A 24,352-nucleotide genomic window follows, 5' to 3' on the forward strand; every position below is an offset into this window, starting at 1 on the left:
TAAACAAAAATGATAACTTCAATTACTCAATCAATCTACATAGTTATTATTGACAGTTGAAAATCAGGAGTTAACGAATTGATTTGTTAAAATCATCAATAACCAAACCGTATTCGTGACGAGAACAGATGTTAAATAATTGATTTAACTCCCAATTACTGTTATGCATACAACGAAATACTATCAAGATTTATTGAGTGTAAATAAATTGGATTGTTCGTCATATTATGGCATGTATACTGGCTCATACGTCATGCTCGTGAACGGGCGCTGTTTGTGGTGGCTGAATGATCCTGTTGCCGGAGACTCGGTTTCAGATTCTTAAAAGTTATTGTATGAGTGTATGTATATATATATAATTGATTTGACAACCTGTATAGCCGAGTGGTTAGCGATCCTACCTACTAAGCTAGAGGTCCCGGGTTCGAATCCCGGTAGGTGCAACCATTTATATGATGAATATGGATGTTTGTTTCCGAGTCATGGATGTTTAAATATATTTATGTATGTTTATATGAATTTATGTATGTTTAAGTAAGTATATTGTATTAAATATATCATTATCTTGTAACCCATAACACAGGCTATATATGCTTAACTTGGGGCAAGATAATTTGTGTGAAAAGTGTGTCAATATTAAAATTAAAAATATATATATATATATATATATATATTATTTATAATCGCTTATAAAATGCTGACAGAATACCTTTATTTATTTACGATGTGTGTGAATGATGCAGCTACTGTACTCAATAACTTTTGTATTAATTTACATTTACTTTTTTTAGTTATCCAGCTTAAGCTCGTTAACTCTATTAAGATGTTGTGGCAATAGACTCACAGCCCAAGGAGATTGCTTAAATCTACTATTTCTATTAGAATGAAAAAGGCAGGCTCAATAAGTATGACTTCACACACATTATTCTAATTGTATTTCGATCCATTATATATGTTACGGGCAATTTGAAGTCCGGGCACCATTAATTATGGCCGGTCCTTATTAATAATGCCCAGTTAATCACATTGCCCGTAACATATATACCAAAAACCTATACAGTATCATAATGTTTTCTATTTTTTTTAAAATAAATACACGGTGTGCATTTGAAATAAAACAAAGTTTGATATATAAAACAATTGTTAATAACGAAACAGATTATATGTTATTAAGCTTAGAAGGTAAAATAAAAATATCAACAATTTTAGAAAAAACTTTTAACTGCCATAAGAATTAAATAAATTGGTCACATAATTATTGCTTACCTACCCTTATTATACCTTGATCTACCTAACAACCAGTTATGTAATGAAGTCCTTGACAAATCTCGAAAGGTTGTACAAAGTCAGCAGGTGCGACATTCGACTACGAGTTGAACAAATTACTTTGAGGCTACGCAGTTCTAGATAAAATTTATCGATCCCCGAGAATTTACGACCCGAGTCAATAAGTTTGCAAGATATCGTACTCATTGACATGACTCTAACTTTTATAAGTTACGAGATTTCACAAATGATAACTTAATGTCTCACAGGTATACTTTACCGTATAATGCTTTATTGCTTTGTGTGCTAAAGTTGTGTTTGTCAATGTAACGAAATCAAATCCAATGGTATATTTGATCGTGTTTGTTATTAGGGCGATAGAGTATTGTGAACAAATAATTCACATAAACATGGCCGTAGTACAGTCGCGTATTCTCGTCTTCTTCGGACCTGTATTGAGGTGGTGCAGTCCATAGAACCACTTGTCATTCAGGGTCAAGTGGAGTCTAGAGCGTGGGGAAGTTCACCCATGTGATGCACCCAGCAAGTCAATACAGCTGCGGGTGGTCTCAGGATGAGTGCACCACCACCATAAATTCTTAAGCACATTGCATCTGTCCCTGATAAATAAAAATTACAAAAACAACTCTTATCAAAATTCTGTGACTTTTGGATTACTTTTATTACTGCCGCTTCGAAAAAGTTGAACTTGAATATGATCTGTAATTTAAGATCGACTTCAATATTAATTTTTAAGCCGAATTTAAAAAAGGAGGAGGTTTTCTGAGATTTATGGTCCGATTTACGTGATTCTTCTTTAGTTTGATGTGCTTAATAGTTGCCATTTGGCCCCATAAAAATGTAACATAGTTTGGCCCGGTAGTTTTCATTTTATGAACATTTTTGTTTAAACAGACGATGTTAACGCCTATTCGAGGAGTTTTCGTTTAAGTTAATTGTAATAATTAACAAAGGCTACCTGTCATTCATAGCTAACGAACGTTCTTCACGATATTTCACTGTCTGACAAGATCGTGAAACAGAGTTTTGAATAGCATTTTTTCGGAGTCTTTTACTTTCCATTCCAGTTTTTTAGAATCTATATTGTTTAAGGCGCGCGGAACCATTGGAAAAAAAATACTATTTAAAATACGAAAACTTAAAAAGCAAATGAAATGTTATAATTTACCAGATGTAATCTAGAAAAAGTCTACTGTACACTGTGACACTAAAATAAAAAAATACGTTAACAAAAACCGACTTCCAAAACTAAATAGTATAAAATAACTTGATAATGATTTGAATTTAATACATCTCTTATGCAAAACTTATACCTTTAATATTAATAAAATACTATTATTTATAATATGTGCTACCTGCTATTATTTGAATGTGTGAAGTCGGTGCCAAGCCAAATGTAATAGCAGGTACCTACAGTCGCCACGCGTGACTTTGAGCGGTATAGCTTCGTCTAGAACAAAACAGCACAAATAGGCAGATACGTGCGGGCAGATGTCGTTGATAAATTACAGTAAGTAAATGTGTTTATAATAATATTAAGTGTTATTGAGTGAAGCGAAGCGAAGCTGAGCGGAGCTCCAACTGGTGTGTTAAATTGTTTCTCGGCCATTTATGAACCGATTAAAAAAATTCTTTTACTCATAGAAAAATTTCAGAATTTTCTAGGTAATTATCGAGACAGAATTTTGAATTTCGACTTGATTCAATTATTTTAATTAAAACAAACATGATTTATTTTGTTTAGGACTTGGTACCGACTTAAAACTTCTGATATAATATAGTGTAATATACAAATAATAGTATTTTTAATATTAAAGGTATTAGGTATGTATAAGGGGTGTATAAAATTAAATCTTTGTCAAGTTATTTTATACATTTTAGATTATTAAGTCGTTTTTTTGAACGTAATTTTTTATAATTTCTTGATATGATAATTTAAATAAAAATAAATTCAAACTTAAAATAATTGGTTTATTAAAAATCTAATTTCACAGAAATATATAACTTATATCTATCATGATATGACCATCATAGTATTACCTTATCGGGCCTATAAATAGATATAAGTTCTGTTACAAATTAAAATGCATTTATTGTTATATCGTAAAATAATCTTAATAAAACAAATATTTTATTATTTTATTGAAGCTTCAGCAATACATTAAAATAATCACATTTGAAATGACTACCTTCTAATTTTCTGAAGGCCTTTTATAAGTTTGCCCACGAATCCATGGATCTGTTGATTTCTAGTCATTTTAATGTTAATCTTTTGTATATATTATACATACACGCTTTGTCATTAACAACTCATCAATATGATTAGCGAGCATAGTAATGACCAGGCCCATCCCGCTTTCCCGTAGGGTTAGGCAGAGACGACTTCTTTCCACTTGCTGCGATCCTAACATACTTCTTTCGCTTCGACCACTCTCATTATTCCTTTCATACATGCTCTCCGGTTTAGGGTACTCTTGACCTGGCCTTTTATCAAGACGTCCCTGATTTGATCCGGTCCGCCTAGGTCTACCCCTTCCAACACTTTCATTCACACTGGCCTTATACACTTTCTTCGTCAATCGTTCTTCATTCATTCTCTCGACATGTCCAAACCATCTCAGCATATAAAATAATCCAGGCTTAAGTAATAATAGTCGGTGTAAGCTTACCACAGTATTAGTCACCAGAAGTTAGTGGTTGCGTTTAATTACTTCTCCGTTTACATATATATAGAAGAGAAATATATTAATTCGCACCGAACACGGTATTTACATTATAATTCACAATCAGAATTTTCGTAAATACTTTTAAGCTAGCTTTATACAACCACCATCTAACGAAACAACGCCACCATCATATTTAAAAAAGATTAAAACTAGTCGAAATTATTCCAACAGTTATTTAGCAAAAATCTGTGTAGAAAAAGTTGGTCGCACTAGCCTGGTAACAGAATAAGATTTAGAAACAATCGATAGTTCAAATATTTTTATTCAAAATAGAGTACTAATTAACATTGAACGTCAAAATCTACCAGCAACCTCAGAAGAACGTGTGTTACAATGATATTTATAATTAAATAGCCTGCGGGCGATCGTTCAATTCCCAATCTGTGTTATCATTAAGTTATTTATGTTATTGTAATGATAACAATTATGTAATGTTATATGGTAATGGTAACCATTACCATACGTCTTTTCACAATTCTTTTGAATTAAATAACACATTTGTTATGAATATTTTCAGGAATTCTGTTGTAAAAGCATATATGATATAACCCCGAGTTTGCCGACTTATAAGTTCCATGTAACAGAGTAGTAGGCATAACAAGTTTATGTTTATTCTTGGTGTCAACATTGACAGGATTCTCTGTCTACTTCAAAATTTCGAAAAACAAGAATCTATAATTTATTATTATTATATATAGTTTTTATTATCCAGATGACCAAAGCTTAAACGAACTTTAACAAGTAATATAGAAACTAATCGATCAAAGAGCATTGCATTATAATTTTGATATACGCACATTAAATTACTTATTTGTCTCTTGCATTGGCTAGGACAGTTTGTAATACATTACTATTGACTAGAACAGTCTTATCTACCAATAACCCATAGCATCAGAGAAATAATCTCGATTTCTGTGGTTACCAAATACCATCTAAGATAACCATTTCTGTTTCAGTATTGTCATTGACCAGGCTGGTTCTCATAACTGTATTATTACTATCATAGTCATATGACTAGTGTAACAGCTTTATTTAATTACTAGCTTTTACCCGCTACTTCAACCGCTTGAAATAGTTACTTGGGAAGATTTTTTTATTATTTAGGATAATTTGCAAATAATACACTTACAAACTGCTCTTTCCGCTACTTGCGTCACTCGTCTACGATACAGCGGATAGATATATTTCATATATCCATATGGGTCAAAGTTTATAAAATGCTCGAATAAATTTTTATTAATTACTTCGTATCAAGTTTCATCTTTTTATCTTTATAATCTTCATCCCCTATTTCATCCCTATATAGGTTGAAATTTCAAAAACGCTAGACTAAATATTTATTTATTTCTCATCAAGTGCCTAAAACAATGTTTCATGGTGTGTGTGGTCTTCGATAGTGACAAACTTCCATCCCATAATTCAACTCCTCCAAATGAATACTCAAATATAATATTTTTATTTACATAAAATAATTAGTTACACTGGTTTTTTAAATGTTGAGTTGCTCGAATTAAATTAAATTTGTCTTTTAGACTTAGATATCTTTTCCAGTCGATCTTTTTGGTATATGTAGCGTAAGCGGACATCAACATTTGTTTGTATGACAGTTTTTGTCAAATTTTAAATATAGTTAGTGGTGATTTATAAATATGCTTATTTAGTTTGTAAATTTTGTCACATCTCTCTCTTTCTACCAACTGGCGCCAATTTTCTTTCAGTATCTCGTGTACGAGAAAGCTAAAAAATATTAGCTTTTACAGGTAACGATACTTCCGTGATAACATGTAAATAGCACTAGTATGTAAGCGTTCACGTTCTTGTAAGCCGTTCACACAAAATACAATATTGCTAATCATTGTTCAAAAGGCCTTTAAAAAAATTAACAAATAGGCAACCGACTTCATAAACACTATTCCAAACCAATAGATATAATAAACCCTAAAAAGTATAAAAAATAATTGCGTGTTTTTATACAATCTAATTAATAAATCTAATTCTATTAACATAGAACGTGGAAGCACCAGCTATCAAATAAAAAAATACTATCAAAATCGGTTCACCCAGTCGAAAGTAACAAACATAAAAAAACATACCAACGAATTGAGAACCTCCACCTTTTCTGAAGTCGGTTAAAAAGAGCGACTCTATTGTTTTCATTTCTGACTGTGTCCTTTCATTTGTCTCATTCTGACAAGCCGGTCTTGTCTGGGGACTTGTCAATAATTAATACCATATTAAATATATTCGTTTTATTAAATTACTTAAGCCTTTTGCATATCAATCTTATATAAATAAAATCACCTTACCGATGATAAGACACACCATCTTTTTTGAGTCGTTAATGTATTATTTAAGCACTTTTTATAGCATACTTAGTCTTGTAGATTGACACACAGTTGACACACGACTAAATAGAAAAGTGTGCTTAAATTGTCTTAAAGCACACTTTTGCCATTCCACTGTCAGACTGCGAATGTCCATATGTATAGAACGTCATTGATGTCTGCACTAAATTTCATCAAAATCTTAAATTCATCTTTATACGTTCTACTATATCCACCAATAAGCCTTAATATAATTTTGCAATCAACTGCAACAATACTTTGTGATAGTGAATATCGTTTTCCTTTACGCGATGGCTATCTTTATGTGTTCCAACAATGAGTGTTACTGCTTTCAATTTAAAACAAACATTGACCAATTTTGGCGTGACAAGCAATATTCAACCGTAAACGTAATTAACCAATTCACAAAACAACAAACAGTTGTCAATGACACAGAAAGCAATAAGGTGCACAATTAAACTCGTGGTCGTGAATTGGAAACCATGAAACATAATTACATGGCTTTGAACGTACGTGGAAACGCGAGTGTTGTGGTTTTGATATAGCAACGTATTACAGTTGGCGATGATTATAAACATGATAAAGAAACACGGATATACTTAGTTGTAGAACATATAGTTTGGGATAGAAAATCCATAAACTCGATGACTATAAATATGAATGTAATAACTCCGATTTCTCATCTTTAATAAACAATATAAAAACTACAAAATATAAAATAACGTAATAAGATTAATTTAATACACCTCGTATGCAAGCCATTAGTAATAAAATATTAAATATATGGGACCAAATGGCAAACATTCCACATCAAACTAAAAAAGAATCACGTAAATCGGTTTATAAATCTCAGCGTAATCCGTGTACAGAGTTAAAAATAATACCAATAGAATTGAGAATCTTTTTGAAGTCGGTTAAAAATCAATATTATCTTTAAGTTTAAAGTAAAGTAAACTACATATGTAGAACACAACTCTCTGAAAGAAAACTAAAGTGGTAAAGAAACACAGATGGGGTTGAACGGAATGACGAAATAGAGTACGAAAATTATATTCTGGTGCCCTGGAAATGGAAAAAATAACTTAGAAGACAGTATAAAAAATAAGAAGACGAAATAAAAGTGGTAGCTGGCAGGACGCAGTCTTGAATAACAAGATGACGGAAGGAGTTGGAGGAAGCGTTTGTTAAAATAAAACAAACGTGGAAATTTCTTTATGCACGCTGAGCAGTTTATGATCAATGGAAATGTCTCTAATATATTTTTCATTTCATATTTTAGTTACCACAAACATAATATTGCATCTGTGAGTAGCATAAATGATGATAAGTCAGGGTAATTTGGCAAGCATTGTATCTTACTTTAGTTACAACTAGCTGACCCGACAGACGCTGTTCTATCAATAGGATATAATATGATGTAAGTATTCGAGGATTATGTAGTCTAAAGCCATCGGAAATGTGTAATCTTATATATTTAGTTAAAAATGAAACAAAAACGTATTTCTGAATGATCACAACCTTCAACTACAGTTCCTTGCTTGTAGTAGGCGAGACAATCAAGTAATTATATGGTGTAAAGAAGTAATATATCTTAGTTATTTAAAACGGTAATATAGTATGTAATCCTTAAGAGATAGACATATGCCCTCGCGGACTTTTCTTTAGATCAGTGTATATAAAATATACAATTCCATCACACATAATATTGTTATATATATTGGTTTAGTCAGCGATTTCGATAAGAGCTCCTAGATGGCTTATTCTTTTCCGATACCTCCACCAAATATCGTTAACTATACAAAAACTTAACATTAATTATATAATAAAACCTTCCTTGAGAACCATGCTATCCATTGGTGAAAACAGAATCAAGGCAGTAATTTTTGAGTTTCCAACTAACAGTAGTTAGTTGGAAACTCAACTCAGTAGTAGTAGTGATTTATGTTGTGAAATAGGAATAGTTTTAAAATACATGATAATTTGTAGATTTCGTTAAAATCATAGAGTTAAAATATATTAGCGTATATACTATATACGAACTAACAGACAAATAATTTGTTACCAATTCACAATGTAAGCAGTTAGCTAATGATTCAATATTCAAAATACTTAGTAAGGATTTAATATGCCAAGCGTGGCTGACTGTGTACGACTTGTCAATGAAAATCAGTTACAGTAATAATAGATTCGCTTTCCTTTTCCATCTTGCTGTATCTCCGTAAGAGACGTTCTTATCTCTCGCATGCTTTATTTGTCTATAGGCTAGTATATTGTAATTGTATGGTAAAAATTCTAGTGAATTCGTTTTATTTACAAAATAATTGCTATTCGTGATAGAAATTTAGACAAGTCCTTATGCAGAAAAACATTATGATACCTAACGGATAAATTTCTCCTTTTTAGTGAGTAACATTACATTTTAACTCCATTGTACAGATTCCTTCGCTTATACGTTTTGACTATTTTACTTGTTTTTCATCATAATTTCAATCCAAAAGAATTAATTTTTACTCAAACTCAATCTAGACAAAGACCGCGTAGACTGTCATATTACAATACTTCCCAACTAAATTAAAATATATCTTAAAGCTAAGGTAAGCTGAGTTATTTACTAAATAATAATATATTAAACCCTTTAAAATATTAACACAAAGGAGTTATCAGGTTATGTAAATAACTGATAAGGGTTCAAGGTGACACCCAACAATGTCACGTTGACATATTAGCACGCGATAAATTTTAACATATTATTACTATTTCGTTATGAAACACGAAATTTAAATGAAGTTTTAAGCACTAATTGAGTTATTAGATCTATATCATAATTAAGTTATTAAATCTATATAAAACTATCTTGAGGACTTATGTTTTATAACACACATCAAATTATCTCTCTCTATCTGCGATCGGTCCCTCATGTCTGAGATCGTGGTCAGCTTTAGCACGTCTCTTACAATCATTGAGAATTTGGATGACGAGTCTTTAAATTGGTCGGTCCGTCTTGATGTAGAATCACCGCGCGATTCTTGCCTTCAGTATTTCCAACCACAATTATAATTTTGTTTCTAACTTTCGTCTCCTCTGCACATTGTGTGGACGAACGAAGCACAAGTTGTCTGCAAAAGGTGGGATCAACAAGCAAGTTTTTATTCGCGTTATTTATAACCTAGGTCCTAAAGAAGCATTGAGAGCAAAATTTAAAGAAATTAACATCTTGACTGTTGCTTCTCAATATATTCTTGATAATGTTCTATAAGTTCATAAGCACATTAAAAATTTGCTAGAAACTGTGACAATTATAATGTTAATACGAGAAAACAACATAAACTTGTTATGCCTACTACTCGGTTAACTTGAGTTAGAAAGTCTTTTATTGGGCGATGTATATGTTTTTGAGGTTTCAGAAACTTTATTTATCTCAAAAAGAATTACAAAATTCACTTACTGAGATAATACTATTCTAGTAACAGACAAAAAACATATATCCTACTATTTAACGAATTGGCTTCTTTTATATCTTTAGGCAATTTATTATATATCTGCGCACCTTCAAACGTAATATTTTTTCTTCCATAGTTTGTTGTTGTCTGAGTGCTCAGACAAATATTATGTTTTGCTTGACGAGTCATAATTTTTTGTAGGTTTATCGTTTTTGTGAATGTTATATGTGCATTTATATATATATATATATATAGTTAAAATTTTTCGTATTAAAATGCATGTGTCAAATTGGTAAATTTGGTTTTATTTCATTAATTTAGTATCTTTGTAAACTTGTAGTAGGGGTTAAAAAATCAAACTAAAATAAAGTTTTTATGATTTTGTTTTGAGTTATTTGTAAGGTCTTAAGATTAGAATTTGCTGTGGTTCCCTAGACTTCTACTAGGTATTCTAGGTGAGGCTTAACCATGAAGTTATAGATCGTGTAACGTTCACGCTTTGGCAGGCATCGGGCTATAGCACGAAGCGCACCTGTAACGGGAATTAGTTTATTGCGGACGCTTCCTGTGTGTATTTGCCAAGAGAGTTGGTGATCAAGATTTAGTACTACATATTTTCCTGTGTATACTCGATTTATGGGTTCTCCAATAATAGTAAGCCTATTATATTGACCTATCTTCTTGTTTTTTGCTGCAAATATTATATAGTTGGTTTTAGAGGTGTTAATAGTAAGAAAATTTTAATTCAGCCAAGTATGTAAATCTGGCTGTGCCTGTTCTATTATGGAGTTTATGGAAAGACCTGAGTAAAACAAACTTGTATCGTCAGGATAAAGAGTCATGTCACCCTTTACACCAATTTTAACATTTAACATTTATGTCTATTAGAAACAGTAAAGGTACAAGGATCGATCCTTGAGGTATGCCGTAAGTTATTAATTTTCGTGTACTCTGGATTCCATTGATTCTAGATACCTGATATCTATTTGAGAGATAGGATTGGAATATATTAAAGGCTGACGTAGTTACACCAATAGTTTTTTTTTATTTTTGTTATCAATACTATGTTTTATGTAAGAAATTTATGGAATCTAAGAACTCACTAAATTGATTACCTACGTAATATTTTTTCAAACACTTTGGAAAGTGTGGGTAGCACAAAGGTCGGTATATAGTTACCTGGCTCCGTTGTTGCTGCTGCCTTATGGATGGTGCTACAATATGATCCCACAAAATGTACAAAACAAATGTACTACGAACTTTAAATGAATTGTTAAAAAACGTTTCTGTGGGAATGGTTCTTATAACATAAATGATCACGAAGCGGACACCCTCAAGCTCTTAATTATATTTGTTTATTGTACGATATTGCATTGTAATCCACATTTTTTATAAAAAAAGCTCGCTGAGTTTCTTGCACACGTTCTTCTCAGGTCTAAGGCATTCTATTTTGATTATGGTATTTTTTGACGTTAAATAGGTGATTTGGAATCTTATTTTGAATAAAAATATTTGAATTTGCATTTGCTTATATTGTATACAGCAAGATAATTTCATGTTTCTTTAATTGATTCAACTTCCCTGATGAATAGTAAAAAGTTCAATTTAGATTGCATATCTGCACGTGTGTGGCTTAAGAGCCATATATCATCGGCGTAATCCAAATACTCTAGAGTATTTCCCATTCTATATCACGCCGCTTGTTGGGCGTTACTTTTTATTAAATTCCATCAAAAGCGACAAGTAAAAGAAGAGCTGAAAGAAGGACCCTTGTCGTAGACCCGCATATACCGCATTTCATCCGAGACGAGCCCATTATAATTCACTTTACGCGCATAGTTCTTGTATAGGGTTTAGTGATATTTATTATTTTCTCGGGGACGCCAACAACACGCCTTGACGTATCGAAGGCTTTTTCAAAATCCACGAATGTAAGGTACATTTCTCTTTGCCTTTCTGGTGCCTGTCATAGTATGATACCTAGAGTGTTTATGTAGTCCGTCGACAATCGATTTGGGCGGAAACCTGCTTGCTTACAACGGATGAGGGGGTCAATGACCGTCGAAAGCCAATCCATGATAACTAGTAAAGTGATGCCGCTCTAGTTGTTGCTGAGGTCTCCCTTTTTTGGAACGATGATAAGAAGACTTTTACTCCAATAATTTGGTATTTCTTCGTCTCGCCAGTTGCGCTGGGGCAGCGGTGTCAGCGCCATACCATGTCCGCCTTAAGCATTTCCGCGGTGATGAGATTAGCTCCTGGGGCTTTGCCGATTCTATGTGTGCGGATGGCGTGCAATACTTAATTACCAGTCAGGGGTGAACAGTAATGTCAAGAGTTCGTGAGGTCAAAGTATCTGTTGGCGTGAAATTGTTAGCGGAGTCAGCGGGGATGCGGCAGAGATACTTTGGCTCTTACGAAGTCACAAAATGCCGTCACCGGCATCAGCGGAAATTATTCCTGTTCGAACACCATATGAATTTGAAAATCATAAACATATTGGTACGTGACGGGTGAGGATTGAACTGGTTGAAGTGGAGAGAGTCAACGGTTCTATGCATTGCACCATCGACGATATTTTCTGATCCATCTTATATGTGAGTAAATTTAATATAACACGTAAATAATAACTAAAATGGGCAATATCTCATTTAATGCAATAAAAAGCTCTTCAGTATTTTAAAATAAGGAGTTTCTGTAGGTTCAGTATCGTGTATACAATCACAATATTCTTTTGAACTCTGAACTTTTAGTCCGACACACTTTCAAACTTTGTGTTTCTTTTTCATATTGTTTTCACGCCGTTTTAAAAGACCCTTTGTCGTGCTGCGAAACGTTTGCTTTCACTGAGATGACGTCACTTGACTGGACATTGTAATTTGTGTTGCATTTTCAAAAAAAGACATATTTGGTATTTTTTAAAAAGGAATTATATCAAAAGAAAAATAACTCTCATTACCTACTTTTAAATTTCACATGAAACCAAATTACTTTCCGAAACATAGCTAAAATGTCTTCATTGACATTTGCTATATTGCTTTTCATTCGATAGTACGTGTAAAAGAAAAAATCGAACTCATAATCTTCATGCAGCTGGTTGGAATACTAATTGAAAGTGTTTGTCTGATAATATATATATTTCCCTTATAAAAGAGGGATTCCTGTTTATTTTTTAACTATAGTTAAATTTCTTTACTAGCTGCTGGTGACGAACTCGTCGGATTTAAATATGTTTCGCAATCCTACGGGAACTATTCAAAATTTGGAATAAAATCTATAATTCATAGAATTTCCTTTTAATAATACCTTTGGCAAAATAACATGTGAAAATTCTCATGATAATCGGTGAAGTATTTATATATTATAATTCTAACAATCAAACACATTTATAATTTTAGCTTTCGTTCTAAAACCGCTCTTTTATAAAAAATCAATCGAGGTAATTTTTGTTTAAACTTTTTTTGTTATGGGAGTAAGGGAAAAAATGAGCAGGACGTTCAGCTGATGGTAATTGATACGCCCTGCCCATTATAATGCAGAGCCACTCAGAATTCTTGAAAAACCCAAAAGAGCAACTGATCGGCACTACAATTGCGCTCGCCACCTCGAGACATAAGATGTTAAGTCTCATTTGCTCAGTAATTTCACTAGATACGGCCCTTCAGACTGAAACACAATAATTCTAACACATTACCGCTTTACGGCAGAAATAGGCGCTCGTTGTGGTACCCATAATCTTTCAGGCATCCTGTGCAATGAAGCCTCCCACTGGTAACTCCTACCAAAACGATTGTAAACAAAATTAATATTCAAACTTATAAAAAAATATTAAACCGCGCTAAAAAAATAATAAATAGATACAAATATATCTACGTATTTGAAGGAAAACCCGATTTTATAAACATGCTTTATCATAAAGATGTAGATACCTATCTAACCGATATGTCAGAGCCAGCAGACATTAATATCAATTTAAATGTAACCTTGCCACTATTCGCACTGCGAAGTTTCTTTTGTGCTTCTAATGAACGGATATAATGTTCTTTTTATAGCTTTGGGGTGGTCATTTCACCACACCTTAAACACACTGCGTCAAAAAATACGTCTTAACTGTTCAGTATAACTTCTTAAACAATTGTAAGGTTATCGCGTTGATGTTAATTAAGTGTGATTATTTTTATGGAAAAGGAGGGTAAATTCGCCACGTTCTCTTGCAACACCAAAGGAATCACAGGAGCGTTGTCGGCCCTTAAGGAAGGTGTACGCGCTTTTTTGGAAGGTACCCATGTCGTATCGTCCCGGCAACCCCGCACAAGGAAGTTCATTCCACAGCTTCGTAGTACGAGGAAGAAGGCTCCTTGAAATAAAATAAGTACCCCGCTCATGAACGAATTGTCATTGACTGAATCATTGCGAATATGTAGGTATTTCTTAGAAAAAAAATATAGGTTCCGAATAAGTAACATATCACATAGTAAAACTTTCTCCGAAACTCGCTGTATCTTATGGTATAAGTATTATTCAGATCGGTTTAGTAGTTCTCGCAGTATTAGACAAAACCAGCTCTCCATTTATTAGTACACATGTTGATGGTTAGAGGATGGTTTAACTTACGCTGTGGTCTCAATATAATTTGTATTAAAATGGCTGACTGGTTAACGGCACAACAGTGGATGGTAACTATTTCGTGGCTTCTTTATAGTGTAATTTAGTACAGCTTTTTCAGATTCTATCAAGCAATAATAGAAGATGTCTGGTGTACTGAACCTCGAACCTCGTAATGACACTAGTGGAAGGCTCCTTAGCACAGGATGTAGGCTAGATTATGGGTACCACAACGGCTCCTATTTCTGCCATGGAGCAGTAATGTGTAAACGTTACTGTGTTTCGGTCTGAAGGGCGCCGTAGCTAGTGAAATTACTGGGCGAATGAGACTTGACACCTTATGTCTCAAGGTGACGAGCGCAATTGTAGTGCCGCTCAGAATTTTTAAGTTTTTGAATAATGCTAAGCGTAATGGGCTGGGCGTATCAATGACCATCAGCTGAACGTCCTGCTCGTCTCGTCCCTTATTTCCATAAAAAAAGACACAGACACTGTTTATCTTTAGTTCTTCTTTTATTTTTTCTTTAAGAATCATCAATAAATGGTTATTGTATATAAGCATATAAATGGTAGGACTTTTATACTGATAAATAAAGCAATTCGTGCGAAATTATTCCCTAAACATTCCAAAATATTCAAATATGCACAACGTTAATGTTCAAGTTTTCACTTCTGCCATCACTCCCCACTCTATTTACACAGAAAAAATTTATACACGGTAACAAATTAATTAATAATAGAAAAATATATATTTTAGACACAGTGATCCATACAAGATATGTTAATAAAATAACTTTATTAAATTTTTGTTATTACTTAATTAAATTAAGGTTATAAAATTTTACTCAGTAATAAAAATTACACGGTAAAACAATTTCTTTAAGAAACAAAAAAAACTATGGAAATATTTATTGTATTTGTAAGAAAATATATTATATAATAACTACATAATATATTATACACAGTGCACGCATTGTCGTCAAATATTCAGGAGAGACTCAAAATGTTAACAAAATATAAGTTGACTTTTATAATAGTATCGCATGTGACATGCAAACTTATTTAAATGAACAAACAAATCGATTTATTATACCGAGCAATAATACGAGGGAACGATTATTTTGGGGGAATTGTGGAATAATGTAAAGTGTTCCCGTTAAAATATTGTTAAGACTTGTAATTTAAGATTGTTGAAAAATTTATTCCGTTTTGATATTTTCCTTAAATATACTCTTTCGATGCTTCTTTGTGGAATTTATCCAAAAGATGGATAAAAAATGAGTGAGTATTCAGCGGGTGACTGCCAACAGTATTAAGTACATTATGATTACAAAAATATAAAACATGTATATTTCTTAATAGTTTATTATTAATTTATTCGCACTAATACAATTACACTTTTACGTCTTATGTCTTCTTGAGACATTTATTAAGATGTTAAGTCTCATTTGTCTAGTAATTTCACTAACTACGGCGCCCTTCAGACTGAAACACAAAATAAATATTATTGCTTATCATAGCATAATCAAGCCGGCATTCTGGTAACCTAATACTAAGATATACAATTACAAATATAATTAGTTTCTTTAAAGTAAAGTGAAAACTAATTAAAATGAACAAAACTTATTTTACGAAGCTACGGCAGAACTAAAATGTTACATAAATGCATTATTTTTTGTTGAATAGCAAATTATATTCCTGTCTAGCAAAATTTATATATTTCCAAAGTTTATGCCGAAAAGCAACTCTATTAAGAACTTATCATAAACAATGCCTATACTTCGATCAACTTTCAGAAGACTTTTGTAAGTACGAACAATTCTATTAAGAGTACGAAAGTGAACTAGGTTCTAGCCAAAGTCTACTTTGCAGTATTTGTTAAAAATGTATCGTGTCTACTGATTCTCGGGAGTCTCATATATCGGATATATAAATTAACGAGAGAATATTGGGGCAGTTAATTCCACCATTAACAATTTTATGTAAAAAGAGGCAATCCAATATATTCGTCCTATCAAACAGTGTGTGCATCTTAAAATATCGCAAGGGTTTAGAATTTTCTAATGTATTTCATAGATTGTATTGGTAAGAAAGATACCATATAAAACGTTTTTGTATTTATTCTAACCTACTTGTATATTTGATAGCGAGGACACCATACTACAGAACATTACTCCAAATGTACAACAAATATTGTAGTGGTGCGCAGTCCCAGTGAGTTAGGACATAAGTTTCCGACGGATAAAAGTGTCTCAAAGCAGAGGTTAGAAGAGACAGAGGTTAGAAGAGATAGAGATAACTATAACCCTTGGAAACATTCGCGTGTTTGTATTTTTAGCTCTGAATTAGCTGCTCTTTCAACCCGGTCCATTTTGCACCTCCTTTTCGTAGCTTGCAAAAGCACCTTTAAAATACTGACAATCATATTACCGTAATTAATATTCACCATAATTAATCTCAGCGATTGCAAAATTTTACAACAATATTAGAATTAAGAATAAACCCGAGTAGCTCCCCCACAAATAGTGACATTTGATATTTCGGAGACCTCACGCTACACTAGCGCCTCTAGCGACGAATTCATACGCGATACGTTCATTACGTTCGAGAAACATTATGTTCGAAAATCCTGCAAAATATATAATTGAACGGCGCCACAGGGCTTCTTGTGTCCATCAGTCTCGCAGAAAATAAATAGAGTAGACAAAAACCAGTCAGCCATAAAATTGCAGCTCTTTTTTATGGCGCATTCGTAACATGTTAAGAATACAGTATGATAGAATGCGGGGCGCGTGTTTATTAAATAATTCCTAAACGTGTATAAACAATTTTTTGTTCAGAGAATGAAACATAATCTTTCAATGTTTATGTAACGTTTCAGTAAGTTATTCATTTTGTTTCCCTTCGAAAGTTCGCGTGTAAATTAAATATTCAATACCAAGGTTTCATGTGAAATTTTATCACAAATGTGTTTTTAATTGTTTTGACAAAACTTCACCTTAAACAGCTTTTGAACAATATTAATATTCCATGTGGTTAATTTTTAAAAGTATAGACACCGTGTATATTTCTTTGGGTAAAACTAACGAAGAAAAATTAGGACATTCCTATTTGGTACATAATATGTCTCCCCACATATACGACAATGAGCATGTACGTGGAAACTTTGCACTATATTGTATGAGTGAGGGTTAATTAATATTCTATCGAGTAAGTTGCTATTTCGAAACTGTAGTTGAAAGTTTTCGTGAAACTGCCTACAGTGGCATTGTTAGGTTTAGTTCAACAATAGAATGTCGTTCGGTTAACATAATGGATAAAGTTAGTATCGGTAAAACATACACAGCCTGCTTACTAAGAAGTTTTGTTGTTGGTTCCATTGGTGTACGGCTCACTTGAGAATTACTGCCCAAATTTTAAGTAACTTATATAATTTACACGCCTAGATAGAGCCTCTTGCTGCTAGACAACCGAAGAAAACAGGCCAGGTTTATTACTTTAGTGTGCATGACAAGCTAGGTCTTACACTCGTGTTTTGAATCTCACATTGTTTAAATGTGCGTGCATTGCTTGTAAATAGAGGTTAACTGTCAACCTCAGTTTTTATCGACGTTTTCACAACTGTCGCAGTCTATCTAGACGTATAAATGATCCAAGTTTATTAGCTTTAGATTTAATTAACACCAGTTATACCAAATAAATAAATAAATAAGTGACAAATATAATTATTTGTCACTTTTTGATATATTGTCTTGTCTAACCACAGGGTAAATTCGCAATTGAAGATTGATGTTTTTATGCACTTCCTGCATTTGTTATTTCAATAAACCGATTTCATTCAACCGATCTATGGAAACGTTTTTGAATTATTTCTTTTAATCCATATGTGCCCAATATGTTCGTAAAGGGGTTGACATGGGGAGAAAAACTGATAAGAAACTTGTAGCTCTTTTTTAAATCATAGAATAACAAAGGTATTAATCTTTCTTTGTAATATCATACTATACATACAATTTCAGGTGGCTTGCGCAGAATAAGTCAAGAACAATATTATCTTATATATAATCTTTTAATTGAAACTTTAAATATTTCTTCAATAGTGATCAGTGGATATACTATATTTTTTAAAATCTAATTACCCCTAGCTAACCTAACACAGGAACGCACACTTTATTCCTTCTTCTTCACAACATGAATTTTGTAATAATTAAAATGGCATCAAAAGGAGGCCAAAGAATGATAAATATCTCCCCAAATATATGTTTAGTTACAATACAATACAGAAAATAGAAATGAGCACTAAAGTAATATTTATATTACATTCTCAAAATAAAACGAGCTTTCAAAATATCACAAAATGTCCAATAAAAATAAAATTCTTAAATTATTCATGTTACAATACTGTTTCCAATGTCAGATGCGATTGAAAAAGGTTTCATAAATATGTATGGAGGTAAGTGAACCCCTCACGGGTATGATGGGTCGACATGATACCACTCCTTGATGTATTACACGAAAATATAATTTATAAATTTATTCTGTTCACTGTCAACTCATCTTGAAATGAAATTGGAATTTTTATGTGCTATTGTACTCGTTCAACAAAGATTGTCACGGGCAGTAAAAATATTTTATTATTAAATTAATTAAGTAAAAAATATTATTTTATATTACAAATACTCTAATGTCTAAACTAGATTGGTTCCTCCTGCCAATAACAGAGACAGAATGACCTGACACTTAACGGATCACAAAACGCTTTGAGCTGTAATATAATTTGAAATTACTTAATCATTATAAAAAAATAATACATGAATACAATCAAGATGATTACCTAAATACTCGCTTAATTAGACGAATCTAAAAAAAAACATGTCGACCTACCCTGCTATTATAAAACAGATAATGTTTTGTAAGACTCCATCTTTAATTAGAATTTTAATTAATAGAACATGGGCGTCCTTATATTTAACGTAATATATTTTATCCAGTTGGAATTTAACATTCCTGTTAAAAACATTAAAATTTAATTGTTTTTTTTCTTTCAGTAATTGAAAGAAAAGCACAGGCCTACTTTTTTCATGAAAATAAGGGACGAGACGAGCAGGACGTTCAGCTGATGGTAAACGAACTACTAAATATTCCTTTATACATCTTTTCTTTTTTTACTCATATTTCTCTTTTATAAACTTGTAATAAAATCTCTTTAGCTGTACTGTTTGTATGTGGGTGGTTTGATAAAATTAGAAATGTAACATTTTATAAAAGAAACAAATTCATAATTTTCATGTTTTTCTTTCTGTCAAAATGAGTGAATCTAGTAAAAAAAAAAAAGGAAAAATCTTCAAATAAATAATAGTATCATATGACACATGAGCAAAAAAGAAATTACTGAATTAAAACATACAATTTGAAAAAAAAAACTTATTTCAGCGAATACACTTTTTGAACAACCTATGAAGTAGGTCTTAAAATACTTATTCCTTTTAACCCTATCTACGTGCTGGACGATAAAACTGTATCATGCTTATAACTTAGTACAAAATGTTTTTTGGGGGAACTCCACGAAACTGGGAAAACCTAGCTACCTAGGCTATTTGCGGATAATGAGTTACGTTTGAAAATTGCAGATTGTAACGTGTACCTAATAGCGGTACCAAGATCACAAATAATACAACTTAAGATAAATAATTATATTTTAAATGAATAGAAACATAAATAAATGAAGTAATGTAGTAGTAAAAAAGGAGTGGAAAGAACAATTAAATAGTAACAATAACTGCGCGGTAATACAATACCGAGATGACCGCACTCTTAACATCATGTCCAGGTTTACATTTACAAAAATCATAAATCATCTCAAAAATACTGTAAGATCCCTTATTTATTTTCGAAAACAAAAACGTAAGTTGCTATTTCAAAATGAGGTCTATCGGTCGATCCATTTCATAGTTTAGTCGTAAGGCTATCAAGACAGTAATAAATACACATAAAGATAAATTAACTATCTGATGATCCCAAAAAGCTTTCAACAGAATCTAATAAAAATATTTATTTGTAAGCAATCCTATACAGAAGTACGTGCTATGTTGATTTTACGACACGCTCAGACTCAAACAATAGGCTATCTATCCTAGAGAGTAGACCCGATGTGTGGCCATTTTATTACAGTCACGGAAAAACTGAATAAAATATTACTGGAACGTGTTTGTCTGGCAGACGAATATATAGGGCAAGATTATTGTGAATGTGAAAAGGTCTGGGCTTACTTTATGACTTGAAATATCAGACTCAGTACTATCAGACCTTTAATTATAAGCATAAATGGATTCTACAACAGGTGTATGGTCAGCATATAAATGATAATATTTAATTATTTAGTTATTATTTCGATTGAATTTGACATATCTTGTCGTTAACATTGTTATAAGATTTTGACTTTCATTTGAAATAATTAGGTTGTCATTCCAGGAGTAGATTCTGTCAATAAAGGATGGAATAACGTGAGCGCATTTCTTGACCTCTGGACTGCGGATGTTCATGGTTGTTGCCAGTTTGTATCATCTAATTTAAAAAATATATCACTTGTACTGCGCTCCTAAAGTAGTCAGTGGCTATTTATTAAGCCCTACTCTCCCAGGGACCCTGATAGCTGCTTGCAATTCGTCCCGAGACATGCTGTAGCCTGTGCAAAGGATATATACAGAGTGGACCAAAAGTCCGTTTATATTTGAATCGGTTGCCGCGTCTAGCAACGGCGGCAGAGGGGTTACGCATTGCAAGAGCGGCCAATGGGAATTTAGTGCCATGGCGTCGTTCAGCGGTAGTCAACGTGCGTTTTGTGTACGCGAGTACTATCAAAACAACGATTCTGCGACCTTAGCTCAACGAAAGTTTTGCAATCATTACAAGATACGACACAAAAATCAAGCTCCATCAGGTGTGTTAATTAAAAAATAGGTGCTCAAGTTTGAGAAGACGGGTTCGACAATGGATTTACCTCGATCTGGCCGGCCTAGAACGTTGAGGGACCCCGAAAACGTGGAGCGAGTAAAATCGTCTGTTCGTGACCAACCTGGACTTTCAACTCGAAAGCGGTCTGCTGTCCTTAACGTGCCATGATAATGATGTATTAAACCGCATTCTCAAGAAAGATTTAAGTCTTCATTCCTATAAAATCCAAATGGTGCAGGAATTAAGGCCTCAGGACCATGCCAGTAGGTTGCAGTTTGCGAACGAAATGGTAGAGCGATTCACCAGTTTTACAAACATATTTTTCTCAACAAGGCACACTTCCTCCTAAATGGCCATGGTAATAGACAAAATTGTCGTTATTGGAGTGACACTATGTCATGGGGATCAAAAACCCCTGCATTCTAGCCAACCAACCCAGTAATTCTTGACAAATTAAAGGATCGTATTCGCACAGAAATCCAAAACATCTCAACAGAAACACGTAAAGCTGTTATCGAAAATTTCCGTTCTAGATTGCAGCAATGTCAGAATAATGAAGGATTTCATATGGATGATGAGATTTTTAAGAAATAAATTCCCCTTTTGTTTACTATCGAAAACAATAAACAATTTTGGTCTACTGTAATTAGTTTTTTTTTAATCATCATTTGAATTATAAATAGACTTTTGGTCCACCCTGTATAATAGGTCTGTAGCAGACCTATGAATCCGTAGAGATTTTATTATGTAAGTGTACAGGAATGTTTATACTATGGAAGAGAAGAAGAAATAACTATTTATACTTTTTTTTTAACATTTTTGAAGTGAGCCTTCTAATGCGACTTCCAACAAGGTTGCGTTAAACGTTCAACGCTCCTGGGGAGGTGGAATAGAAAGAGACAGAGCGAGAGGGAATGCGTGGCACTCGAACGCATGCGCGTAGTATACCTGTTACAGGCCAGCGCTAGCGTTAGCAACGAGTATCGACGAGGGAGAAAGAAAGATACACAAAGGTACAAAGTAGGAGAGAGAAAGAGAGTGAGTCGGTAGATATTATATTATATAAATAATATTCATTATTTCATTTACTTGTTTTTTTAGTTTGATTTGATACACATATAATTTAATATTGAATAGGGGAGTATTTTTTATTCAAATTTTGTGGATAAGAATTGAAAAAAAATATTAAATAAAATAAAATTTCCTTTAATAAGGAAAAGTCCATAAAAAGGAATATTTCATAAATAAATAACTTAATAATATTTAATTAAGGGAACTACCATTGATGTAGTTTTTGCAATAAATATTGAAAATATAGAACTATAAATAATAAGTATAGTTATCATCCTATTGTAAATGTTATAAGTACATTTGAATATTTCTCAACTCGAAAATGATAATTAAGAGATGCGATCAATTGTGAATTGTAAGCAATGTTAATAAAGTTTGTCTTAAAGAAACAATATGATTTCACTAAAAATCAATTTCTCCCCCTTCCCATTTTCATTTCCAAATTACGAAATTTCACTTCTTCCGAGACTCGACGCACTATTTTTTTAAGTGAACAATTATTAAGGCGCGCTGTCTCTCTTGTTGTATCTCCGTTAGAGATGATCTTCTCTCTCGAACGCTTTGTAAATACCCTATTATATGATTGTTAACATAATGTCGGACATGTTTGGAAATATCTTGTTAGTATTTTGAATATTAAACTATCTAACCACTACCACTAACACTAATCACGTCACGCATCATTGGGCTGTCGGGTCATCTATGCACTACTATATTGTAACTCTAAGGTTGTTGCGTTTATCGATATCCGTCAGGTGTCAGGTGACCGATACGCTTTTTTGACCAGCTCATCTAACAATAGGACAATTAGAGGGATGAAATTAGGGTTTCGTTGTTTATTTTTCGAATTGTGTTCAAATTCGAATAACAGGCCCTTGCAGTATCATTGAAGCCCCGATATATTGGTCTCTACTGATGAAATTCGTTCACACATTTCAATATAAGCACGGTATCTACTAAGTCAAAATAAGATTAGTATACATTATTATTCACCAATGAATACTACATTCTTATTCAATGTATGATATCAAATATACAGTTATCACGCTAACACTTTCGCATTACATTCTTGAATCTCTTTGAACTTTTTTATTAATAGAAACGTTTTACAAGTGTAATAATTTATCTGACAGATGTTGAGAAGTATTACACTTGAAAACAAAAGTTGTGGATCTTTTTATTACCTACAACTTTGCAATTTGACCGTTTTTACCCTTTAATATTCCCTCCCCCCTTCCACTTCCCGACCTCAGATCGCCCGTAATTTATTTATCTTTCATTTTTGTTATATTCTCTTCCTTTTCCAATAGGTTTCATCTTACTATTACTATTTTTTCACTTTTTATCATTTTCAAGGGCCTCAGCACTGGTCTATAGCTTCAATTTCTCCATTCAAATGTTTGCAACTATTATTCAATCAATTCAATCATTCATATTACCCGACTGCACCACAAGGAGGGTTATTTACTTAAACTTTGTTGAAGCCTGGAGTGACCATCACACAGCTATCAACACTATTGTCCATGAGTAAGTTCACATTGTTGCGGCGTTGGACCTGGAGTCCAGCGACTATCGAATATAAACCACTTACATCTCATACGACACAATTCGCCCCCAAAGTCTATTTATTTCTGAGCCCATTCAAGATCAACGCGTGTTTCTCTTTGGAGTTAAAGTTAAAGTTATTATATATTTTATTTTATGAAATGTTCACATAATGCCTCTATTTATTTACGGTATGCGTGGATTGATGCATCTACTATACTCAATAACCCTTGTGTTTATAAGTATTAATTTAATTTTTTTTTCTTTTTTTGACTTACTCATGTAAGCCTTTCAGTTTTTGACTTTTGAGTATTTTTGTTGCGTCACTTTGCATATACTGTAATTGAAATGATTTGTAAAACAACTAAAATGTAAATCT

At 32.7% G+C, this 24,352-nt stretch overlaps 1 protein-coding gene across 1 annotated transcript in view; it reads right to left on the reverse strand.

Moving 5' to 3' along the window:
* The window catches only part of LOC126973809 (calexcitin-1), a 68,794-nt gene that overhangs the window by 16,245 nt on the left and 28,197 nt on the right, over nt 1-24,352 (reverse strand). The window lies entirely within an intron of this gene.

The sequence above is a fragment of the Leptidea sinapis genome, chromosome 30 (assembly GCF_905404315.1).
Source record: "Leptidea sinapis chromosome 30, ilLepSina1.1, whole genome shotgun sequence".
In the NCBI taxonomy this organism is placed as follows: Eukaryota; Metazoa; Arthropoda; class Insecta; order Lepidoptera; family Pieridae; genus Leptidea; species Leptidea sinapis.